The sequence below is a fragment of the Eulemur rufifrons genome, unplaced genomic scaffold, assembly GCF_041146395.1.
Source record: "Eulemur rufifrons isolate Redbay unplaced genomic scaffold, OSU_ERuf_1 scaffold_158, whole genome shotgun sequence".
Taxonomy (NCBI): Eukaryota; Metazoa; Chordata; class Mammalia; order Primates; family Lemuridae; genus Eulemur; species Eulemur rufifrons.
Window position 1 is genome coordinate 175,001 of NW_027182940.1, and position 13,744 is coordinate 188,744.

Here is a 13,744-nt window from a genome sequence, read left to right on the forward strand (position 1 = left end):
GGGTGACGTGCCGACACACCAGGAGGCCCTTCTCACACGTGCGCGTGAACACGCAATCAACACGTTTATGAACTAGAAAGGGATCTGGTGTGACTTTGCTATTATTTCCCCTCCCCTCCTCCCCGCGCTGAGAATGAGTTTCCCCGGGCTCGTGTGCCCGCCTGGGAATCGGCTGCAGACGCCATGGCCCCGGGTCGACCACATGTTGCCCTGGGGTCCACCAGATGTCTCTGGCGAATTGGGGCCCTAGGGTGCTTGTGACGGTGTGGTCACTAGGTGTCGCTCTGGGCTCAGTATTCTTCCTTCTCGCTGTGACTTTGGTCTCTTTTTTTCGAAATTTCTTTCTTTCTTCCTCTTTTGCCCTGTTTCCATTTTCCCTTCTTAATCTCTTTCTCTCTTTTTGTTGCTTTTTTTCCACGGCAGATGGGTGATGTGTGTGTGGAGGAAACGCGGCGTCAGGGAGAAGACACATCTCACACGTGCTCGGGAACACCCGATCGTCACGCTTCTGAGTACCGACCGATGGATCTGGTCCCGAATTTTTTAATAGTTTTCTCCTCTCTCTCTCTCTCTCTCTCTCTCCCCCCCCCTTCCTTCTCTTTCCTTTCTCTCCCTTCCTTTCTTTCTTTCTCTCGCTCTCTCGCTCTCGCTCTTCTTTTCTTTCTGACAGAGTCTCTCGTTCTGTTGCCCTGGCTAGAGTGCCATGGCGTCAGCCTAGCTCACAGCAATCTCAAACTCCTGGGCTCAAGCGATCAGACTGCCTCAGCCTCCCGAGTAGCTGGGATTACAGGCATGTGCCAGCATGCCCAGCTAATTGGATATACGTGTGTGTGTGTGTGTGTGTGTGTGTGTATATATATTTTTATATATATATATATATATATATATATATATTTTTTTTTTTTTTTTGAAACAAAGTCTCACTCTGTTGCCCAGACTAGAGTGCCGTGGCGTCAGCCTAGCTCACAGCAACCTCAAACTCCTGGGCTCAAGCGATCCTACTGCCCCAGCCTCCCGAGTACCTGGGACTACAGGCATGCGCCACCGTGCCCGGCTAATATTTTTCTGTATATATTTTTAGATACTGTTTCTGTATATATTTTTAGATATATAGTTTCTTTCTATTTTTAGTAGAGATGGGGGTCTCGCTCTTGCTCAGGCTGGTCTCGAACTCCCGACCTTGAGCGATCCACCCGCCTCTACCTCCCAGAGTGCTAGGATTACAGGCGTGAGCCACCCCGCCTGGCGTGTACGTTCTGTATTCACAGCCAGACGGAAGGCAGGGAGAATGTTACCCTTTCAAAGCCCGCCCTGCTCGCCTCTCAGCCCACCGATGGCACTCTGAATCCCGTGGCATTCCTTCACTCAGCTGAATTCTTCAGCACCCGACCCCCCCCCACCCCACCCCCGTGCCACGGGAGTTCGTTCTCATGGCAGAGCCATCGAGGCTGTTGCCACACGTGTTGTAGGTGCCTAGGCAGACTGTGCCCTGGCCCCGAGGAGGTACGGAACCGCCTATCGCCTCGGGAGGGAGGGACAAGATGTGTCCGTGTCCAAGGCGACGTCCTGTCGATCACGAGGAGGCCTGCAAAGGCTCGTATCTGCCAGGCATTGAGCCACATCACATGAAACACCGGTGTGTTCCTTCACTTAGGTGGTGTCGCGTGTTGATACTCACAGAGGATGATAAACCCACTCGCATGCCGGCTGAGCCCCCTGTGTCTCCTCCTCTATCCACTGAGGGAAAAAACCGCAACAAAAGGTAGAAAACCACAGGGGGGGGGAAGAGAGCCCGTCGCTCTCCCTATGTGACCGTCCGGAGTGCTCGTTCAGATGGGAGGAGGTGTGTTTGTGTGTGTGTGTGTGTGTGTGTGTGTGTTTCATTGATTTTGGTGCCATCTTTTCTCTGCAGCTGCGTCAGAGGACAGCGATTTTTCCGATTTTCACTCCGCTGAGTGAATTGCCTTTTGAAGAGAATGTCCACAGGAAGCCTACGGTCCTCCCGCGGGGGTGGCCCTCCTCTAGAAATGAATCTCGTTTCTTGAACGGAGGGGACTTGTTGACGCCATCATGCTTTCGGGACGACTTCTCAGACGCTAGCTTTGGACCGCAACATAGGTGCCCCCGACATTGCCTCAAGGGTTCCGTGGTGCCTCCTGTCAAGAGACCCCACCGACCGTCCCCAGCCTGCCCGCTCAAGGGAGCCGGGCCCCTTCTGATCTGTCCGCCCGCCGGTGAAGCTCCCTCCCGAGGGTCGGAAAGCCCACCTGTTTCCCAGTTCGGTTGAATGATGGGGCACCCGGGCAGGGCACTGGCACCGAGTGACTCCATTCTGAGTCTGTCTGCTCTGGGGGGCGGGGGCGGGGGCGGGGGCGGGTGGGGGGGCAGTTCCGTCTCGACCCGGTGGCCTCCTACCGACTGACTCGATGGGACGGACCATTCTCACTCAGGATCGTGTACCTTCTTGGCCTAGGCACATCCCGGCACTGAAAGCCACTTTTCGGGGACACTCTCCCACGTACAGATAGATGGCCTGCACGAGTGCTCTTCCTTTCTCGAAACACTGGAAATCTGTCCTCAATTTTACCTGACCTACCTGACGGTGTGTGATAAAGGAGCATAGAACCCTCAGCCACCCTCCACCTTCCCGCTGTCCCGAGAGACAGTGCCGAGCGTGAAATTCTATCCCTGACTCTCTGTGTCCACCGGAACGTGGCCTGACTGCAGTGACGTCAGCTACGTCAAGTCGTTCTCTGGGTAGGGAAAGAACTTAACCAGATAGGCCCTATCGGTCGCTTCTCTGTTCTGATAGTTTTGTGGCAGCCATTTCTTTCCCCCTCTCTTTTCTTTTTCTGTCTCTCTCCCCCACCCCCACCCCCAAATTCTTTCTACGAAGACGTTTAGGATGTCAGATTCTGGCCACATGCCCCCCCCTAGGCATAGGGGGGCCAGCATAGACAAAGGTCTTCGGTACCAAGTGTTCATTCCACGGTGACAGATATTGCCACTCTTGTATTGACCAGGGCGAGATGGTGAGTGGGTCAACTCTGAAACTCCCTGTACTCTACTTCTCTCTTGGGTAGGTCCCTGCCCCAACCCTCCGGCTTCTAGCACACACCCAGGGGCACTCTCTCCTCTCTGGATAAAGTTCCAGATGATCCGATCCGCTCCGAGGAGGAAGGGGAGCTGGCCGGGCCACCCACTGTGCGCCCCACCCCCGTCAGTCATAGGGTCCGTTCTTTTCAGGATGACACCGGCAGCGGTTGCTGGGTGTCACCTAGCGGCCACTTTGATCAGACCTCGGGATCCGGAAAGTCAGGTGACGTTGGGAGTTTAAGAGCTGACTCCCGGGAGGTGTGGAGGGCGGGGAGGAGAGCACGGTCCGGACGGTCCCACCCTCTTCTTCCCGGGCCCGCAGCTCTGGGCCCGCCCGGGGCAGCCCTAGCCTCTAGCGGGTCTCCGCCCACCCGCCCTGTTGTCTGCGGGAGGCGCCCCTCCTCCCGCTCTCTGCCTCCTCCCGGGACCGTAGGCCTCTGCCCGTCGTCTTTTTTATTTTTATTTTTTCCCTTTTGTTTGTTTCTCTTTTATCTTGTGTTTTAGGCTTATCGAATATCATATCGTATAAAAACTTAAATCACAGAATGAATTATATTAAGTAACAAGATGTGGCTTTTTATCCTACGCCGAGAACGATGAATTTTTCTCTTCGTGTCCATTTTCCTGTCCTGGAAGAAATACAAAGTTGCTCGTGATACTTCCCCATCATCTTCCAGTTTCCCCGACTGTCAACACGATGTATTCGATCGTATATCTTTGTGTGTGCACGTGGGCGCCTGTACCTATTTCTTTTCGGCATCAGTCTCAGGTCTTTTGGCACCTAGGGGGGAAAAAGGAGAAACCAATAAAGGACAGAAAGACGTTCTGTCGTTTTACGCTCCCCACCACCACCACCACCACCACCACCACTTTTGGGAGCTTGTAGTCTGGCCTATGTCCCCAAGGCAGGTTAAATCTTTTCTTAAAACTCCCAAGTGGTCCCCTGCCCCGCCCCCCCCCCCAGGTGGGCGGCCGGCAGAGTTCACAGGCTTTGTTTTTGGCAGAGCCTGGACGATTGAAATAATTAACCACAATCAACGCTAAAGCTGAGAACCCCTCCCCCCCTCATTAAAAGCTCTGTATTTCTGCCTAGCCCTATGTTCCGGGAAATTCGGAGGCTTGAGATGGGAAGGTCTACCCTATTTTCTCCTTTACCGGCAAAATAGACTCTCTCTTTCCTTCCTCCTCAAACAGCTTGTCCTCGTTATTCGGCCTCGTGGGCAAGTGGCCGAGCTTTCGGTAACACCAAGTCTTCTAAGTTGTGTTGTGTTATCGGTCTTGTTTTCTTTCTTTTCTTTTCTTTTCTTTTCTTTTTTTTTTTTGAGACAGGATTTCTTTCACTCTGTCCTCTCCCAGGCCGCCTTGGCCTGATTGTAGCTCACAGCAAGCTCCAAATCCAGGGCTTAAGTGATCCTCTCTGCCTCAGCCTTCTGAGTAGCTGGGACTATAGGCAAATGCTGCCACACCCGCCATAATTTTTCTTTTTTTTTTTTTTGTTGGTAGAGATGAGGTCTCATCGTGTTACCCAGGCTGGTCTCCAGCTGCTGGGCTCAAGTCACGCTCCCGTCTCTGCCTCCCAAGTTGCCGGGATCACGGGCATGAGCCACCATGGCCAGCCAGGTTATTTAAAGGTGATCGCTTTGCTATCCTGATACAAAACCCCAAATGTGCGAGTTTAAGGCACCAGACGGAGGGAGTCCCCACACTACATCGTCACGAACATTGAGGGTGGCTCACGAAACAGCTGGGATGTGGCCACACAGTAGTGATCGAGGAGATATATTCTAGTGGGATAGCAGAAATATAGAATGTCCTGAAGACACTAAATGTCGGAATGCCACAGCAGTCAATGGCTGACAAACTTCCATTCCATCGTGTCATGGTAGGCGGCTTACTTTTCTCCTGCTCCCTCGGTATGATTAAGGCCTGACGTAGAAAATGTCTACGTCTCATCCAAATCCATCGAGACGATGGAAGGGGGAACTGGGAGAGGAATAAAGAAAAACAAGAGGGGGAGAAGGAGGAAACTGCCTCCCCTGCCCCCATGCTACCCAATTAATAAATGAAGAATGGGCCGGGCGTGGTGGCTCACGCCTGTAATCCTAGCACTCTGGGAGGCCGAGGCGGGTGGATTGCTCAAGGTCAGGAGTTCGAGACCAGCCTGAGCGAGACCCCGTCTCTACTAAAAATAGAAAGACATTATATGGACACCTAAAAATCTATATAGAAAAATTAGCCGGGCATAGTGGCGCATGCCTGTAGTCCCAGCTACTCGGGAGGCTGAGGCAGTAGGATCGCTTAAGCCCAGGAGTTTGAGGTTGCTGTGAGCTACGCCACGGCACTCACTCTAGCCTGGGCAACAAAGTGAGACTCTGTCTCAACAAAAAAAAAAAAAAAAATAAATGAAGAATGGCCTCTTCCCTCCTCTTCCCAACCCCTAACTATGCCTGGAGGTGTATCGTAGGCCTACAGTCCTAAGAAATGTACAACTACTGATAGTAATGGGAAGAAATGCAGTCTAATAGGTTTCTGTGCAGTGGGACACCTGGCCAGGGCACTTACGGTGAATGGAGCTTGCAGGGCGGGCGGGAGGTTGCTCTGGGTGAGTCTGTGAGTTGGCGGTGAGTGGTGAGTGAATGTGAAGGCCTAGGACATTACTTACTGTAGGTTTTCATAAACCCTGGACACTTAGGCCACACGACATTTACCTTTAGAAATTTCTTTCTTCAATAATACATTAACCTTAGCTTACTGTAAGTGTTTTCACTTCATAAACTTTTCCATGGTGGTTTGGCTTTTTTTTTTTTGTTTGTTTGTTTGTTTGTTTTTCTTTCTTTCTTTTAAACTTTTGGACTCTTTTGCAACACCACGACTTAAAACACAAATGCGTTGCACTGTTGTACACAGATATTTTCTTTCTCTGTGTCCTTATGTGTTCCGTAAGCTTTTTCCTACTTTTAAAGTTTTTATCGTTCTATGCACTTTTCAAAATAATAAAAACTAAAACGGGGGGGGGGGGTGGGAGAGGGAAGGAGAGAAATACACACACATGAATATGTTTCCCAAGTGAACTGAGGAAGGGGGCCGAGTCAAGGTTCTCAGGGAGCCACCAGTGATGAAACGGTCAGGCTCAGAATCAGCATTGCAGAGTGGCTGCAGAGCCGGGGGGCCTGGACTGGCTACCTGGACGACACTCCGTGTTTGGTAACTTGGCGAGTCATACATCCTCTTGAGCCTCAGCCTCTTCATCTGCAAATGCAGAAATCATGGTGCCTACCCCACAGGGATATTGTGCAGAGTGAAAAAGCAAATGCAGGCAAAGCCCACAGAAGCACGCGTGGTAAACAGTAAGCCTTTAATCGTGGTCACAGTCGTTGTTATAGGATCATCTTCCTATGTCCTTGTCTTTTAAAGATTAGCAGAACCTCCCAGAAGATGAGAATGGGCTCCCCCTGAGCAAGTCTCGGCTGTAAAGTCACAGGCATGTTGAGCATGTGGCACAGAAGGCAGAATAAAAACCTGATCCCGGAACATTATGTTCCTGCAGGACATGAAATCATTGAAGGTATGGGAAATCCTACCTCATATCCGTTTTACTAGAACACCTATGATTGCGTACGCACATGGACGCACGCGCACGCGCACCCCAAACTTTTTGAGCTTCACAAAACAGCGTAACCAAGGAACACACTATGATGCTTCTTAGCGATCTATTTAGGCCCAGGTTACTCGTCACTCTGAGCCTGCCTCCTTATCTGTCCAATGAGAATAGTGTTTGTCACAATTATCGTCATCGTCATCCTACCTAACGCTTCTGGTAAAATTGAAGTGTGAGAACACCCGCTAGACAGAAAATCCATGTTATCTCTCAATTTTTCTTCCTCCTGATTTCTATCTGAATCTGTGAGCTCGCTTTGGTTCACTTCGGTTTTTCAAGAGGCTCCGGTTACCTTCTCTCCCACCTATATCGGATTGGGTCTGACGGAAGAAAGAAGGAAAAAAAAAAAAAAAACATAGTAAAGAAAGCAGAACAACATTTGTTTCTGAAGCAACCGATCAAACATTGCTGATGAGCCGGTCTTTTCTATTTCAGTAAACCAAGGAGGCCTATTGTCACGAGGATGTGAGGGGCCCGGGTAAGATTGGATGATTACCCCTAAAGGAGACAAAGCAGACAGACTATGGCACATGTGATCTTAGCCAAGAGAATAAACAGTGACCTCTCTGCCGAGTTGGGCCTTAGCATACCAAAGGGAAATAAAGGTGTAATAGGATGCTCAATTTTTACTCTGGAAACAGAGGTTGGTTGGGCACTGAACTGAGAACACTGAATTTTTTACCCTCCTTGATATTCACATAGGCTTAGAGGAGGCAAAAAAAAAAAAAAAAAAAAAAGAATACTGAGCCTATAAGTCATCCCTAAAACTCGGATTTTATGTTCCCTTGCCTTTTCATAACTGAGCAACACACAACATTAAAGAATGGACACAGGCCGGATGCGTTGGCTCAGGCCTGTAAACTTAGCACTCTGGGAGGCCGAGGCGGGAGGATCGCTCAAAGTCAGGAGTTCGAGACCAGCCCGAGCGAGAGTGAGACCCCCCGCCCCCGTCTCTACTAAAAATATAGAAAGAAATTGTCCAGACAACTAAAAATATATAGAAAAAAATTAGCCGGGCATGGTGGCACATGCCTGTGGTCCCAGCTCCTGGGGAGCCTGAGGCAGGAGGATCGACTGAGCCCAGGAGTTTGAGGTTGCTGTGAGCTAGGCTGACGCCACGGCACTCACTCTAGCCCGGGCAACAGAGTGAGACTCAGTCTCGGGGGGGGGGGGGCCCAAAAACAAACAAACAAACAAAAAAACTGGAAGGGACACAGACTTCCACAGGTTTGTGTGTGGCCCCTTTTACTTATTAACGCTACAGGACCTTAATTATTTGTGCTCTGAATCTGATATTCAAATTATCCTTGTGGCCAACGCGTTTGAACAGTAGATGGTAGGGGAAGAAGAGTTCACCTCCTGAATAGATGACAAGTAACGGGAGTACTGGTGAAATTACAAGTGGCTTACGTTTACACACTGAAAATCCCAGTTAGCCGCTACCATGAGTTCAAAGAAGAGATCTAAATTTCTGACCCTATGACCCTAAAAGATATTTCCTCCCATGGTGTCACAGATAAAAATAAAACTGCATCCTAGCACTTTGGGAAGCCTAGGGGGAAAGGATCGCTTGAGGCCAAGAGTTTGAAGTTGCAGTGATCTATGATGATGCTACTGCACTTTAGTCTGGGAAACAGAGTGAGGGCCCGTCAAAAGAAAAAAAAGAAAAAGACAAAAAGAAAGAGAGAGAGAGAGAGAGAGAGAGAGAGAGACAGAGACAGGAAGACACAAGGAAAGAAAGAAAGAGAGAAAGAAGAGAGGAGAAGAGAAGAGAAGCGTCAATCTATCCATTGCATTTTCTACCCTTTAGGTGACTGGGCTTCAGCAGGGTGATGTGATCTGACAAAGTTCATGTTGCTAAGAAATAAAGCACTGGAGTTCAAACTCTGAGTTTTCAAAATCCAGCATATCCCCCTACCCACCATACCGTGCCACCTCTGAGAGTGGATATCTCACAGAGGAGAGCTGTGGAGGCCATTCTTGGACAGACAGAGTCAAGTAGTGGAGACCATGGAGTCTCTGCTCTGCAGCCAGTCTAGAGACATATGGAGCCATTAACACTGCTTGTGAGGAAAATACCATGTCATAGGGAAACAGAAATATTTTCCGCCTTAGGCAGATACAATTTAGGAAAAGACCCGAAACCCCTCTTCTTCTAACAGTGCTTTCTGGTCAGATGCTGACCCCTTCGATTCACAGATTCAGATACATCATTCAATGCAAGCATTGTCAACAAGTCACTCTTTGCAGCTTTCTGAAATTTCTCGCATATAGCATACTTGTAAAGATGATCACTTATGTGAAGACACCACCCCTCCAGAAAAACAAAAACAAAACCAAAACAGAAGCCCACTTTTCTCTGCTGTGAAAATCAAGATCAGCTTTTATGAGATCCACTAAATTCACACAAGAAGTAAAATATAATCATACTGATATATGCAATTTTTCTCTTAGAACAGAATGCATGGTGCTCCTTATCGTCTCAGATACTGTCAACAGAAAGCACGCGGTGGATGAACAATCTCCGTGAGCTTTTCTACAGAGATGGGGTGGGGGTGTGTGTGTGTGTGTGTGTGTGTGATAAATAATGAGGGTTGAGGAGCAGATAAATGACTGGGGGAAAACAACAACAGCAACAACAACAAAAACCACTTCCTGGTTCCTCGATGCAAGCATTCATTTAAAGGGGATACTCGTATGTATACCTAGGTGGAAAGTGGAAGCAGCTTTAAAAAAAAAAAAAGAAAAATTGCTGCGAGCCCTGGTTATGATACGGCAATAAGCGCTAGCTCTTGGAAGGTGTAAAACATATTCACGGTGGCTTACGCCAATCTGGGATGTACAAAGACGAGCTTGAGCACCACCACCAACCAAAAATATGAATGAATACCTGGCTAGCGATCAGGATCAGACATAATAGAAAAGAAAAAGCTCCCAAGGCTAAAATAATGTGAACACGATTGACTCGTCCATGGAAAAGAACCCCAAATCACTGCAAAATAATTTAAAGAGTTTTATTCTGAGCCCAACGGCCGTGATCATGGCCCAGAGAGCTACGCCCAAGAAGCCTTGAGCAAGCGGACCCATTGTGGTGGGGTGGGTTACAGTTTGGCTTCATACATTTTAGGGAGACAGGAATTACATGTAAAATCACAAATCAAAACATGGAAGGGGTACATTGGTCTGGGCTGAAAAGGCAGGACATCTGGCAGTTGGGGGGGGGCGGGGGAGGGAGGGTGCGGTGTTTACAGGTTTACAGCTGGGTTTAAAGATTCTTTGATTTGCAATTGATGACATAAATGAACCTCTGCCTAAAGGCTTTGCATCATGTTTTCAGTTAAGGTAAGGAGGTCTGCTAATCACAGACAAGCCACTGGACAGTTTACCCAAAACTCAAGTGCCCTGTAGTTCAGTAAACGGTTGGCCTGCTAGATATGCGTTAAGCTTTGTCTTGCCTGGCCTTAGGCCCGTCGGACATTCAGTATCTCATTGTTATAAAATCTGACTCCATCAGGGAGGGGTGTCTGACTTCCCCTGTCCTTGCGGGGCAGCAGCTCAGGTTTAAGGGTTTTTCTAGGGTTCCCTGGGCCAACCACGGGACGGGTCAGCTGGCGGTGGCGGGCGGGGGGCGGCTTAAGATTTTATTTTAGTTCATAGACTCCAGAAATGGTGTTTCCCTGGCAAAGACACACGAGTTCATGAAAAGCTTTCATTCAGTTGGTCTGGCTCCTCCCTGAGGTCGTCTCCCTGCCCCCCACTCCTCCCATCCCCTGGGGCCGGAGCGGGGGGGGGGGGGGGGGGAGGGGTGAAGGCCCAAGAGGAGAGGCGCGTGGGGGAGGTGCCGCTCCCAGAACCAGAGACTCGTCTGGGCCCCACGTAACCCAGCCACCGCGACCGCTTCGCCCGAGGAGGTGCCCAGCAAGTCGTGCTTCTGCCCCTCGGGATTGCCTGCGGGCTGGGGGCGGGGTACGAGCTCCCGGCCCAAGAGGCAAACCCCTAGCCTGGCCGCACAGATGGCCGGGCCCCCGGCGGAGCCCTTCCGCCGTTTTCCACCCCTCCTCCACTCACTGCGCTGACTGCGCATGCGCGCTCGCACGTAGCCGCCTCGGGCTTCTCTCGGGCGGAGCCGCTTTCAGCCGCGACCCCGCCCCGCGAGCTGACTGCGCATGCGCGCTTGCACGTAGCCGCCTCGGGCTTCTCTCGGGCGGAGCCGCTTTCAGCCCCGACCCCGCCCCGCGAGCTGCCGCTTCCAGGCGGCACAGCGCATGGGGGAGGGGACGGAGCTCTAAAGAAATCAGTCCCCTCCGTCTCCTGCCTCAGGAAAAGCCCCAAACCCTTGGAGAACTGCCACCCACCGCCACTGCCGTGTGTGTGTGTGTGGGGGGGGGGGGCGGGGGGGCTGGGTCTTTACTTTGTGTCCTCCTTGTGGCCCAGTCCAAGGCGGCTGGGCTGCCAAACAGATCGTCTCGAGAGGGAGGCAGGAAGGGCCCAGGTCTGGACAGGGGTGGATTGGACCCCTCCACCCTGGGGTGTGGACTTGTGACCGAAAGCTCAGCTGCTTGTCCACGAGGCCGAATAACGAGGACAAGCGGTATGAGGAGTAAGAAAACAGAGAGTCTACTTTGCTGACAAAGGAGGAAATAAATAGGGTAGAGCTTCTCAGTCTCAAACCCCCAAATTTCGTGAACATAGGCCTAGGCAGAAATACAGAGGTTTTTAAAGGAGGGAGGGTTGGTTCTCAGCTTCAGGCAATTACTGCAGTTAGCTGTTCTAAAGGTCCCGTCTCTGCTGAGAAGAAATCCCTTGAACTCTGTGGGCCGCCCACCCTGGGGGCCACCTGGAGTTATAACCAAAGAGTTAACGTGCCTCAGGGATGCAGGCCGGGCTGCAAGTTCCCAAAAGCCTGGGGGAAGTTTTAAAAAGACAGAAAATCTTTCTGCCCTCTTCCCCTCCCACCCCCCCACAAAGCCATTTTCTCTGGTGCAGACTCGGCACCCTCCCTGCCCCCCCCCTCCCCGTGCAGGCCTGTTTGTCCTCAATCATCTGTGAGGTTCACGAGGAGGAGATGCTCTCTCGCTCTCCCCACCCTCTTTCTTCCCTTAGGAAATCCTCAGCGCTGTTCCACACACTCAAGGTGGCGGGCCTGCTCCGGCCACCAGCCACCTCTTGTGCCACCTCCCGCCCCCCCCCCCCCGCCCCCAACGGAGTAGGTGTACAGACAGGAGCACACTTTACCGGAGGGCGCCTGGGGATGAAGAGTTGTGGTGGCCAAATGGGGGATGCGGGGCGGGGAGGAGAGTGGCTGGCATTTGGCAAAGAGTGACACGGAGTGGCCATCCAGGCTTGTCTGAAAAGTGGGACTACGAGCCTGAGAGCGCCGACGGAGTCGATGGACATGGTCACTGCTGTGGGATGTCTCTTTTACCACGATGTAACACCAAAGCAAACCCCTGACCCGCTGGGTCGGAGAAGGCCTTGTGGGCAATTTAGAAAAGCCATGGCGTGGCCATTTGGAATACTTCCTGCCTCTCCGGGAATCAAAAATTAGAAAGGACCATGGGTTCTGTATTAACGTACCAAAGGCAGGCAGAATTTTAGCCTTTTAAAGCCTGCCCTGGCCCTATCTCAGCAAGGCAGTGGCACCCCAAGTTCCGTGACATTTCTGCACTCGGCGGCTGACTTCTTCAGCCATCTGTTGCGATGCCCCTGCCAGGTGGCCACTCACTCGCCCCTTCAGTTCAACCCTTGTACCAGAAAGTGTTGCCTTCTTCCTAACCCCTATGGGGGGACCGGGGGGTGACGTGTGTGGGGGGGGGTAGTGGAAATGGGCAGACCCCACAGGTGCAGCCTCTTCCAGGTCATAATGGGCCTGAGGCAGCGTGGGATTCCCCCGGAAGGGAGGCAGGGTGGCACTACGGCACCGAAGCCTGACGCCGGCGGCCACGTGGATGGTGGGGGACACGTTAGACCGCTGAGATGCAGCCACTGAGAGCCACCCCGCAGCAAGAGGTCTCTCTGGCAGAGCAGGCACTGAGTCCGCAAGTCAAGACAGCTGGGAGGCCTGGGAGACAGAGGCCCTGGATCTCAGGTCCCGGGGTGGGGGCGGGGGGCAGTGCCAGTGCCTGGAGAGAGAGAGAGCCCAGGCTCCAGAGGCCATGATGGGGCCTGGTGGGCAGGGCCGAGGAGGTCAAGGCCGGGTGTGGTGGGGTCCGGGATGAGGGGCTTGGGGTGACGGGCAGGGAGAACGACCCGTTCACTCAGACGTGCCCTCAGAGGAAGGCAGAGGTGCGTTTTGCCTTCCTCCGGCTAGTGGAACGCTCGGCATTTCTTTCCTTCAGAGCTGGGTTGAACCGGTGTGGCATCTGTTATAGTACGGAGTGCGAGACAGGACAACCTAGAGACCGAATTGAGCCAAGTCATGAGTCCACATTAGCTGGCCAGCGACCACCCCCTGCCCTGTTAGGGTACAGGTACAGAGAATGGCCCCGAGCCGAAAAAAGCAGGAAGGTTTCAGACTATCCTAAGCTAGAGCTCCGTGACTTTAGGCACGGCGGTTGAAACAACACTATACCACCTACTCCGCAGCTGTGTGGTCCGGGACCAGCCTCGGGCCCCCGTTTCGTTTCGGTTACAGTCTTTAAGCGAGCAGGTTTACAGAAACAGATAGCTCCAATTAAGGAACATTCTTTCAGGCGTTAAGCAAGCACAATCAATTTTACGACAGGCAGCTGGAAAGTTTAAACACTTAGTTACAAGTTAATTGCTTTGTTTTATCTCCGCAAGGTACGTATTTCCAATTACAGACATAGGTCAAGCGGACATCGGTCACCTAGCGAGCAAGCATAAGTTTTCAAGTGGGCCTTTACAGCGTCCAGACAGGCCTCGGTCCAGTTATTGTGCATTCTTTTTGACCACTTGGAAAGCTACTAGCACCGTTCCGGGCCTCACCTCACTCACGCGGAACTACAGAGTGATGACCTGGGGTGGGTG

General features: G+C 51.7%; 1 pseudogene; it reads right to left on the reverse strand.

Moving 5' to 3' along the window:
• The window catches only part of LOC138379775 (small nucleolar RNA U13), a 92-nt pseudogene extending 8 nt beyond the window's left edge, over positions 1-84 (reverse strand).
• Between the last annotated feature and the right edge of the window lie 13,660 nt (positions 85-13,744).